A 12,032-nucleotide genomic window follows, 5' to 3' on the forward strand; every position below is an offset into this window, starting at 1 on the left:
GAATTATTTAATGAACAAAAAAGTGTTAAACAAAGCAGAATATGTTTTATATTTTTGAAAAGTAGCCCCCTTTTCCTTCATGACAGCTTTGCACACTCTTGGTATTCTCTCAGTCTGCTTCATGAAGTGGTCTCCTGGAATGGTTTCTAATTAACATGAGCCTTGTCAAGAGTTCATTTGTAGAATGACTTGCCTTCTTAATGTGTTTGAGACCATCAGTTGTGTTGTTCAGAGGTAGGGTTAGTACACAATGGATAGCCCTATTTGACTACTGTTGTAATCCAGATTATGGTAAAACCAGATTATGTCATAGTTTTGATGTCTTCAGTATTTATCTACAATGTTGAAAATAATTTAAATAAATAAAAATCAATGAATGAGGTGTTCTAAAACCAAACACCAAGCCTGGGTTTATTTTTCTATCTTCTGATGTGTGTTTACTTGCACAGTGTGTAGGAATGGAGCAGTGATCGCCTCAGACCACAATCATTTTAGTACCAGGCTGTGAACATGTTTATTTCTGCTGTACCAATGGGCTCTTTACAATGGGTGTTAATGCAGATAACACTTCTGCATTGGCTTTGATTTTCAAGTCTGGAGGTTGACGTTGGCAGCTCTGCACAGATAAAGAGAATTGTCCCTCTCTTCTTGAAGATTGAATACATTCATGTTCTGTTTCCGTGTCTTACAGTGAAGGGGGTTATTTCTAATTTGTGGAGATGTCAACAAAGTGGGTTTGACAAAAACAGCCTCATGGGGCACCGATGGTTTACTGGGTGTGCCCCATGTTCAGAGGCTGCAGCCCTTCCCCCTCTCTTTGCTCCCACCATCTCCTGTCTCACTTCAACTGTCATATCAAATAAAGGAAAAATGACCAAAAATATAACTTAAAAAAAACAGCCAACATCACTGACTGCAGAAAAATGTCTCTTGTTTTGGTCTTTGTGAGTTTATTTCATCCATAATGGTACAATCAAACTGACTGACTCATATTCTTTATGATTTGTCTTTTATGGACAGGACACGGAAATGGACCTCTTCATTTGATTACGTTCATTCAAAATGTCATAATGTTTCAGTTTTATACACAACACTTTACTGGCCCAATGCAAAGTGTCCAATATTACTCAAATTAAAACTAATACTAAAACTACTAAAAAATTAACTAAAAACAAGCATTTTCAAAAATTAAATCCAAGTCAAGCGAATACAAAGGCATTCAAATCGAACCAAATCTCAAGTTAAAACCAAACAAAACAAAAAAAAACTGAAACTTATTACAACCTTGAGTTATTAGTTAGTCACTCTGAACCGCAATGATGATGCTTTAATCGTACTTCTACCTACACAGGACTTCCACCAGATCCATGTCCAGTCCATCTCCAATCCAATGCTGTCCGCAAAACGTAACTCAGAGCAGGACCACCGGACAGCTGGAGTCATGTGACCGAGGTTTTCCTGCTATATTTACTGACGTTTTTTTGTTGTAGTAAACGTACTTATATTAAGCCTCCATATACTATACCAACCAAGGACTAGCCTACCCTGTCCTCTTTTTCAAAGCAGTGTACTTTTGGATGTTAACATCTGACGTCCACCAAATCTGTTTCAACTCTGTCTTCGATCCGCCGTGGTCCAGCTCGGTGTTCTCTCATTTGTCAACACCCACCTGTTGCTTTTCCAGAGCGCAGCACGGAGCACAACTGCTGAACAGCTGGAGTCATGTGACCGAAGTTTTCCTGCTGTAATTGCTGAATCAAGGATTCTCCTCCTCCTCTCCTCATCCATGTTGTCTTTCTGGTCCTCTGAAAACCTCTGACCTGTTGACTCCAGGCCTGGCTCCGCTCATCATGACGGTTGTTGTAGTTAAGTGAAATACGATCTGGTGATAACACAGAGGGTTTTACTCTGAAAATGAACCCGATGTTTTCATTTTGTTTTGGTGCTTGACTTCCTGTCCCGCTCCTTGTGCTCCGTTGAGATTGATGCGTCTTGCTCCGGCATCCAGCAAAAATAGAAGTCTTGCGTATCTGATCCGGGGGGCTCCAACCAGCCGGAATGCAACGGAATGGATCCAGTTGAAGTTAACACATTGACTAGAATAGAAACCTGTCAGATCCAGTGGCATGACAAATCGGAGACGGCCCGGACACTGATCTGGTGGAATTTGGTCGCTAAGCCTTTCCTTTCCAGAATAGAGATGGTGCCCTGATACCTCTGAGATCACATTTGCAATATTGTCTTTGAACAAATAGACTTGACTCTGTTGTGAAGCTGAAAGAAAAAAACTTAAGAAGTGTGCAACAACCTGAAAAAAGTAAAGAAATATAAATGTATAGTAGATGTACAAAGTGTCGTTCCATCATTGACTTCACTCACATGTCACAACACTCTAATTCTTGAACCTCATGCCACTGACCCGCTCACAGCTGATGACGACAGAGGCCCTGCGCTCTGGTCAATATTTGTGCAGGCACAGCGTTCCAGAAGGTCCTCTCAGGACCCGGGTCCGACTCTTTATTGATAAGACAACTCAAATCAAACACTGGTGAACAGCTGATGACGACAGCAGACATGATAACAGCCTGTCACTCAGTTCTTCTTTAGAAAAATGGCAGCTGAAGACTTTCTGATTGACCAGTCGATACATGATGTGACAGTCTCAAGTTTGAACTTTCCATGATTACCACACCAGCTTTGTAACACTATAAAAGAAGTATGAAATACTTAATAAGAAAGATGAGATCTCCCTATACCTAAACATGACAGTAGCATAAACTAATTCAGCTGTGTTCATTAATAAAATGCTTTTTATTCATGCAGAACTGACTCATTGACATTGTACATGTAAACATACAAAAAGTGATGCATTATTAAAGTACACATGAGCCTATGAGGAGGTCTTACCTGAGGTGAAAACAGGTTAAAAGGTGTTAACATCTGCAAAAAAGAATTCCAGATGTTCAGAAACTGCTCCAGCTGTCGTTCTTAGAAGTCAGGCGATGATGTAGAAAGAATAATAGAGTCTACTCTGGGGGGCAGGCATGGGCAATGGACGGGTCAAACAAAGCCCGAATCTAAGTTATAGACCATGATGTGTTTCCTCAATGTGAGCAGTTTGAGTAGTTTTTGTTCCTGAGCCTAACCAATAAGACCATTTCACATCAGCTACGTGACAGAAAGAGGAAGAAAAATCATTTCTGAGGGGTTAACAAATGCTGCCTTAAATACCTCTTTTTGACCAACGCGAACCGGGTTGCATTTCTGGGCTGGTGCTCGCGCTGTTTTGGAACTGGATCAACTCACGAACTAACACAACACCCATTTGTTTTTCCGCCCGCTCGAGCCCGTGAAGGAGGCATGTCATGACGTCAGATTTACTTGACCGCTTTTCCCAGCAGCGCTAGTGCAAGCTTTCCCTCACAACAACAACAATGGCGGACAACAGCAGCTTGTCTCCTTGGCCGAACACTGCTTTGCCTTGGACTCCATTAGTCTCTTTTATTTTTTAGCTGCAGGACAATGGCGGAAACACGTTTGGTTTGTGTTTTTGATCACGGCAACCCTGCCCCTCGCCCCTGACGTATGCAGTTTGCCGTTCTAGACCAGCAAAGATTTGGAGCCGCTGGAACCAGTTTTCCCGGCCGGGATCCAGTTCACTCACAGTCAAAACACGAAAAACCAGTTCTAAATTGAGCACCGGCTCTGAACTGGCCCTGAAACTGCCTTGGTCGAAAAGGGGTGAAAGAGGCCTTTGAAGACGTCTCTGGCAAAAAATGTGACTGATGAGGAGGAGGTAACAAGATTTAGTGTATCAAATAAATTGATTAGATACGGTGTGTTAACTTAAGATATCAGAGATGGGCAAGACCACGGTATCCTCCACAACATTACTCAATTATACCAACCAGTGTGTGAGTACTGCGGTCCCACATTCACATCATTAAGTCTGTGACTTAATTTGTAAGTGAAAACATGTGATCACTTTTGTGGTTATTTATAGCACCAGTTGTTTCTGTTGTTCAATTAAATATTCGCAAATAATTCATTTTTATTTCTGACTTTTGTGAGTTTTCTAAACTAAACGCTGTAATGAAAGAAATATGAATACACAGTGGAGGGCCGCCTTTTTTTTTTTTTTTTTTTAAAGTTATATTTTTGGCCTTTTTGCCTCTATTATATAGGACAGGTGGAGAGAGACAGGAAATGTGGGGAGTAGAGAGTGGGGGAAGACATGCAGGAAATGGTCGACCGGCCGGGAATCGAACCGGCGACCTCTGCGACGAGGACTGTAGCCTCTATATGTGGGGCGCTCAGACCGCTAAGCCACCAGCGCCCTGCCTTTTTATTGTTTAATGCAACATCTTGTTTCTAGGAAGCCTGTAATGTCATCTTAATCTCAGCTTTAAAGCTCTCACAGACTCACACACTTATGCACTCAGGCACATCACACCTGATGCGTTTCAAACACCATGAGGCTTTCAGGTGGAGTTTGAGATTGGCCTACAGGAATCTTCTTCCTGACGATGTTATGAATCAAAGTTTTATTACATTTTCCTCCTCCAAAGGATTTTACTAACACTGCTGCAGAGAGTTCATGTTTCCTTTGGTTGTTGTTTTCAGGAAGTCTTAAGTGGAATAGTAAAATAAATGTGTGGTACTGAACAGCATGCTCACCCACATCACACCACTACTCTCAGTCACATGCTGACTGATCTCAGTGTTCTGGCCTCCCTGCTGCTCACACCTGGCTGCATGCCTGAGCTTCTCTGATTCCCTCTACCAAAGGTTGGTAATAACAAACATGAAACCACCTCTGATCCCTGTTTTTCATTTCATATGCCGAATCAGCTCGGGGCCCTCTACAGAAATATTGCTCCAAAGAGTTGCATCTTCTGTCACTAATGCAGTTAAACCTAGCTTTCATGCTATCAAGCTAAGGTCAGTGATAGGAGAGGAAGCTGATAACACATCGTGCATTTTTACATGAGATTACAGTGACTGAGGTTCCAGTCACCTCTTTATGTGCATAAAGCAGACTGAGATAAATAACCTGCTCGACAATCTATGATGGGATTTCAATAAGACATGTGAAAAGGGGTGAAATGGTTCTGATGGAAAGAGGCAAGTGCATGCACATATTTTGCTGCAAATGGAGTTCAATGGAGTTGGCTTAAAATCACTATCTCTGCTGAATAAATCTTAGATTGTTAAAATATCTCAGACTCAGCCTTAGATTGTGATTTTAAATAAAAAGAAGGATTCATTTTTTCTTTATTTTGCTCTTAAGTTGTTGGAAAGTTTCACACAAAAAGCCTGAACGTTGGTGCTAGTTAACATGTCAGTGATTGACAAAGTCAACATGATTATACACAGGGTGTCCATGAGTATCTATTTCAAATTAATTCCAGCCAGGGTTGATGTTTTTTACGGAAGCCCTGAAAGGACATGATTAAATACATTATATTTCCTCTTTTTTCTCGAGATAACAAGTTTAATTCACTTGTTTCCTCAAGTTAACAAGCTTTGTTTTCTCGAGATAACGAGAAAAATAGGACAAGAAAACTGACAAAATAAAATGTATGTATTCATGTTCTTTTAAATGGTATCAATTAACTTCAGGTAATAGGAAAGGCCTGTTATCATTTTCTTTAACTGTTTTATTTTTTGTTTTTTTCATGAACATGTTTTTGAAAATGTTGCATCAGTAAAGAATAAAAATACATTTTGGAACTAGGCATTTATCTAACAGGTTTGAGATCAAAAACACAAAAAAATAGTTTTGTTCTCTGAATAAAACGAGATAATGATCCCGTTATCACGAGAAAAATAAGTTGAGATCTCAAGATAACACGCTTTGTTTTCTCAAGATAACGAGAGAATACGATGAATTTAATCATGTCTGTCATGAGTCTATGTTTAGTTCAGTTTTTCCTTGTGTTTCATGCCTTGGTTTCTCCTGTTTTTTCTGTAGTAGTTATCCTTTGTGTCCCTTGTGTTTTGTGATCCATGTCTCTTTTTATACTTTCTTGTGTTTCTTAGTCTTGTCTTGTGTTCTCTGTTTTGTAGTTCTGATCCCTGTGTCTCCAGTTTAGTTACTTTCTGTTCTTGTGTGTTTCCCTCCTTGTTGATTACCCTGATTAGTTTCACCTGTGTTCATACCTGTGTTAATCACTCTGTGTATTTAGTTCCTCTGTTTCCCCTGTCCTGTGTTGGATCATTGGCTGTTTCCGAAATCGCCTACTATACTAGCAGTACGTACTGATATGTCCAAAATTCAGTATGTAGTAAGTAGTATGTGAACAAGAGCAAAATCTGCAGTATGCCAAAACTCCCCGGATGTCTACTGATTCGGGAAAATATCTCAGTGTGCATCGGACCAGTCTGCCTCGCGTACTGTTTCCCATAATGCACAGTGCTCGTTCTGCTTTTTCTTTTTCCTCATTTTTTGACGGGATGAAATCTGTTTTTGGGTGCTGTGAAAGTTATCAAATTACATATAAACCACTTCCTTACTTTTTAAATCATAAATGGATGCTAAATAAGCATTTTATTTATCGGCTTCGCCGTTGTTTACTTCCGCTTTCCGAAACCGGAAATCCAGCGAAGTCTGGCTCAGCATGCTGCATGACAGATCGGACAGAGCAGTCATACTACATACTAAATTCAAACACAGCATGTAGTAGGAAATACCTACTGTCTACTACATTAGTAAGTAGTATGTAGCAGGCGGTTTTGGAAACAGCCACTGTTTGTCTTCCCTGTGTCCGTCTCTCCTGTGTTCTGTGTCCCTGTGTTTCCTTTTGGATTTAGTTTGTTGGTACCTTTTGTTTATTAAAACCTTTTTATTTTAAAATCTGCACCTAGGTCCTGCTGAAGTTTTTCCCTCATCGTGACAATGTCCTTTTAGGGCTTCCATAGATTTTAGTTTGGACCTGTTAGGACAATTATTTTTAGAGTGATAGTTTAATGAAAGATACATAAAGCTTGTGTTACTTGGTCGGATGCAGAGCCCAGCAGGCTCATACCAGACAGCATACTCAGTCGGGCGTTTTCCTCACAGTCCAGTACTGTGGGCAGCAGCCTGATGTGGATGTTTGGAAAATATCTATATCAAAGTATGTGGGATATTTCTGCAGTCAGGGTGTGTTATTCAGACTGACAGTTTAGAACAGCTTGTCTTAGCTCCGGGTTTTATCCTCCCTTAGTTTGATTTGTTTGGTGAGATAACAGCATCATTTAAAGGAGACATCATATTTGGCTTGTGATAAATATACGGTTTATTAGGAGTGAAAATGTAACTCAAAATAAATACACCAGCCCCCAAAAGGTTGATATGTGTTGATACCTGAGAATAGCAGTGCCTCAGACCTGCAGTCTGAAATTAAGCTGTTCTCCAGGTTTCATCTCGAAACAGGAGATAAGTGCTGCAATTTCCCCCTAAAGTCACATGTACATTTACATCACTGCTATACTCCCAAAACCTCAATCAGGCTTTTATAAACCTGGTCTCTCTCCATTAGTCTCTGGATGTTCTTTGTATATCTCTATATCTATAATAACAGCTTCCATCCAGGGAAACCATCCATCAGGAAGCATGCATATATGAATACAGCAGCAAGCCCTGAATGAGCTATCAGTAAACATGTTACATAATGTTCCATCAACAGGCCCATGTATCTGAAGCGGTGGATAAATGCTGGTGTCAACAGGTGAGGAATTAAGAGCTGACAGCAGCACAGCAGATGGTTGGCTTTATGTCTGAACACAGGAGACATATTTTCTGATGCATGACGTGTTTGTTAGTTGATATCACTTATTTAGACAAGCAGTTATTCATGTAGGCACAGCAGAAAAAAAGACTCACATTTATTGGTCAGGATGGAAATTGTAAAAGTTTTGGTTTTATTCAGTCACTTTTAATTATTTGTCAAAATAAAAGTTTCATACAACACAGAAATGATAAATCTGCAGTAATCAATGTTAAAAATATGAAATTATTTCATGCAATATGAAAGATGTTTTGTGGACTATAAGGTAAACACATAGAGATCCTGGTGCCCTGCAGACCAGCTGTTAGTCGGCGCACTAGTTTAGGTCTGATTCAGGCCTTTTGAAATAAAGTACATCCTGGATCCTGTCCACAAAATACTTAGTTTCATGACTAGACCTGCACAATCCTCATGCACTCACTGTTGCACATGCATTCTTAATATGTACTGTTTTACTATTATCTTTGTCATTGCATTCTGAAGGAATCGTAAATCCTCTCCTCTTTACCCATTCACAAATTCACACTCACACATCAGTGGAAACTGAGACGCAGGAAGCAACAAAGGGTTCATGTCTCTGCCAAGGACACTGGAGCCTGGGATCAAACCAGCAACCCAGAGAGTGTTAAACCTCTCGAGCCACGGCTCAGCTCTGAAAGATGCTAATGACAGCAAAAACGTCCAGTGTGCTAAAACATCAGAGGGTGAACGGCCTTGATCACACACTCAGGATTTGTAAAGCTGTTTCACGACAGAGTGAAATGGACAATATATGTAAACCACAGCAGTCTTGTATTATATGTTTTAGTACCATGGACCATGTGTATGTGTAAACTTTAGGCAAGGCAAGGCAAGGCAACTTTATTTGTATAACACATTTCATACACGAGGGCAACTCAATGTGCTTTACATTAAAACATTACAAGCATTGGAAACATTCAGACAAGCATAAAAGAACACAATTAAAATGACATATATAATAAAACATAGAAAAGAAAAGGAAAATAAGAAATATATTAAGAATAAAATTTAAATTAGCATTTAAAACAAGTTAAAAAAAAGCTAAAATAGGAAGGCAGTGGCAAAACGTACTTATATTAAGCCTCCATGTACTATACCAACCAAGGACTAGCCTACCCTGTCCTCTTTTTCAAAGCAGTGTACTTTTGGATGCTAACATCTGACGTCCACCAGATCTGTGTCCGGTCTGTCTTCAATCCGCCGTGGTCCAGCTCGGTGTTCTCTCATTTGTCAACACCCACCTGTTGCTTTTCCAGAGCGCAGCACGACTGCCGAACAGCTGGAGTCATGTGACAGAAGTTTTCCCGCAGTAATTACTGAATCAAGGATTCTCCTCCTCTCCTCATCCATGTTGTCTTTCTGGTCCTCTGAAAACCTCTGACCTGTTGACTCCAGGCCTGGCTCCGCTCATCATGACGGTTTGTTGTTAAGTGAAATACGATCTGGTGATACCACAGAGTGTTTTATTCTGAAAATGAACCGGATGTTTTCATTTTGTTTTGGTGCCTGACTTCCTGTCCCGCTCCATCTGCTCTGTTGAGATTGATGCGTCATGATCCTGCATCCGGCAAAATTTGAAGTCTTGCGTATCTGATCTGGAGGGCTCCGACCTGTTGAAACACAATGAAGCGAATCCAGTGGAAGTTAACACATTGACTAGAATAGAGACCGGTCACATATCAGTGACAGACCGGACATGGATCTTGTGGAATCCGTCCGTAACTTATCTTTCTGGATTTCTACTTTCTGATGTCCAAACCGTATCTTCTCTATACATCCATCTTTCCTATGACCTGGTATGTGTTGGAGCCACTTGGATGACATTATGAACTACATTAACCATGAATAAGACAACCCTGTACTCTCGATGTAAATAGACTTGGTGCCTTGTCAAAATGTGGACCTTGACCAGAGGAACATGGACTCTTGTTTTGAATGTTATGGATCCTTATGAAAGAACTTTTCCACACAGGAGGCGGCTGGATGTGAAACAGAAGTGGGGCTTCTCTTTAAAAGAAGCACTGTGTTCTTTTGGGAAAGGCCAAGTGTGTGTGTGTGTGTGGATGTGTGTGTGTAAATTTTTCCCATGTAGCTCCCTCGAGTCTTTGATTCCAAGAACCAGGAACCAAGAACCAGGCTTGTTTTAATCACACACAGCTTGGATCCAGGTTACTGAGCGGTCCACTGTTGCACCGTCTCTCTCTCTCTCTCTCTCTCTCTCTCTCTCTCTCTCTCTCTCTCTCTCTCTCTCTCTCTCTCTCTCTCTCTCTCTCTATAACATCCTTCTCTCTTTTTGTTACATATCTGGAGGTGTGTGATCCAGTGCAAATTGTTAACAAATATACAAATCACTTCAGATCAGTTCAAGGATACGTAGAGTACAGCATGCCCCACAATAACCTGATCTTTTATACACTTTCTGCATACTGATGAGTCATCTGATCCTCACAGATTGACTCAGAGGGAAGAAATATAAGATCATAATAACTCCTTTGATCATAAAGTGAAAAGAACATTATTTCATTAGAGCTTGATTGACATGTTACAGTCTGCCCATGTAGCGTTGAGCACACTGACCTTTAATCCGGTCTGATCAGAGATGAGGAAGTTAAAAGCATCAGAACGTCAGCAGCACCGGCAGCGCTTGGATCTTGTTTCCACTCTTGTCTAGGGACCAGGATATCACGGTGCGTTTACTTGCTGTTGACTGAGCTATACAATTTCACTGCGGTGCGTTCTGACACTGTATAGGCTCGAGGGCTATCATATTCACTGCGCCTACATGGAAATAGAGACAAATGGAAAAATCATCTGCTGCTTTCAGAACAATCTCTTCTCTCCGGGAGAACAGTCCCACAACAAACAGAGAGTGTCAGACGGGGAGCAGCTGCTGCTGCTGCTGCTGCTGCTCTTTATCGAGTGTTTTAAGGAGTTCTTTCACAGCAGCTCTTTATTTCTGATCTCCCTACAGTGCTTGTTGACATGGAACCAGAGCTTTGATTTGACTCAAACAGGACCTTGCTTTATTTCCCAGAGTGCCCTATTTTTCCTCTAACCCAGTTAGTGTATTGCTCATCAGTGCTGGAAACCAAGACAGCCAAGCCCACTGTAGCAAAGGACTATATACACTCTGAGAAAAAATATATTTTGGAGTCCAGGGCCTCTTTGCTGGGACTGTAAACCATGAAACCATTAAAGGGCACCATGTTATTAAATCATGCAAAATTTTATTCCCAGGCTTACAAGCTTTCAACAAAGATAAATGTCTTTGCTGAAACAAGTACATGCTTTACAAAATGATACGCTCTCTATATATTTAGCTCATCTACTCACTATTTAATTCCTTTTCAGCACTCGATTCCTGGAAGTTGAGACAAAGTAGAACAGCAAAGTTAAAATCTGTTTTAGGAGTAATGCAGAGGTGAGGATTTATTCAAGACTCAAGACTCAGTCTGATCTCATCATAATCCACCATGATCAGAGCACTTTTCAGCATTTAGCAAGTTACAGTGGCAAGGACAAACTTCCTTTAACAGGCAGAAACCTCCAGCAGGACCAGACTCATGTTAGACACACATCTGCTGAGACCGTGTTGGAGAGAGGGACAGAGGGAGGTGATGAGAGAGAGAGATGACAGCGGTGAGATGGATAGTAGTACACTGTTAAAACGATAAAGCTTTGAAAACTCAAAATGTCAAGGCAACTGTCAAGGCATACTAAGAAGTGAAAGTTTTGCCAACTTATTATTGTTTGTTCAGAAAATGTCCCTTTGTTACTGACCGTTACTGCACTGTTTTTCCACTTGCAAGGTAGCTAGCTAATGTTCAAGGTGGCTAACTATTGGTAATGACCATTCCTTATTAAACTAACTAAACAAATTAAAGTTACATTAACCGGTAATCAACTCACCATCAATTGATCATCTGTAAAGCTAGAGTTTCAATATAATACTTAAACAAAATACTCACCTTAGGGCGATCAAATCCACACAGGACAGGAGAGATGGCGCCACATGTGGGGAATTGAAAGTGTGGAAGACCCCTGTAGATTTGAGTTGGAGACCCCGTTCTGTGCCTGAAGCATACTCAAATAATTTAGCCGAGCCTCAAACCCATCATTTCAAGTTTTGCCAACCTAACTTATGAAATGAGACCAACTTTACACAACTAACTTAATACAGGTAGTTGAGATTATTACTTTGATGTGGTTTGCAGCAAAATGGAGCATTTTGTTTACTTA

At 40.6% G+C, this 12,032-nt stretch overlaps 1 long non-coding RNA gene across 1 annotated transcript; it reads right to left on the reverse strand.

Annotated features, from left to right (window-relative positions):
* Nucleotides 1-9,323: 9,323 nt before the first annotated feature.
* On the reverse strand, nucleotides 9,324-11,799 carry LOC117827774. The gene is made up of 4 exons (XR_004634277.1): nucleotides 11,762-11,799; nucleotides 11,127-11,154; nucleotides 10,371-10,571; nucleotides 9,324-9,403 (listed from the first exon to the last, which is right to left on the reverse strand). It is a non-coding gene; the product is annotated as an uncharacterized LOC117827774 (long non-coding RNA).
* Between the last annotated feature and the right edge of the window lie 233 nt (nucleotides 11,800-12,032).

Source organism: Notolabrus celidotus, chromosome 1 (genome assembly GCF_009762535.1).
Source record: "Notolabrus celidotus isolate fNotCel1 chromosome 1, fNotCel1.pri, whole genome shotgun sequence".
In the NCBI taxonomy this organism is placed as follows: Eukaryota; Metazoa; Chordata; class Actinopteri; order Labriformes; family Labridae; genus Notolabrus; species Notolabrus celidotus.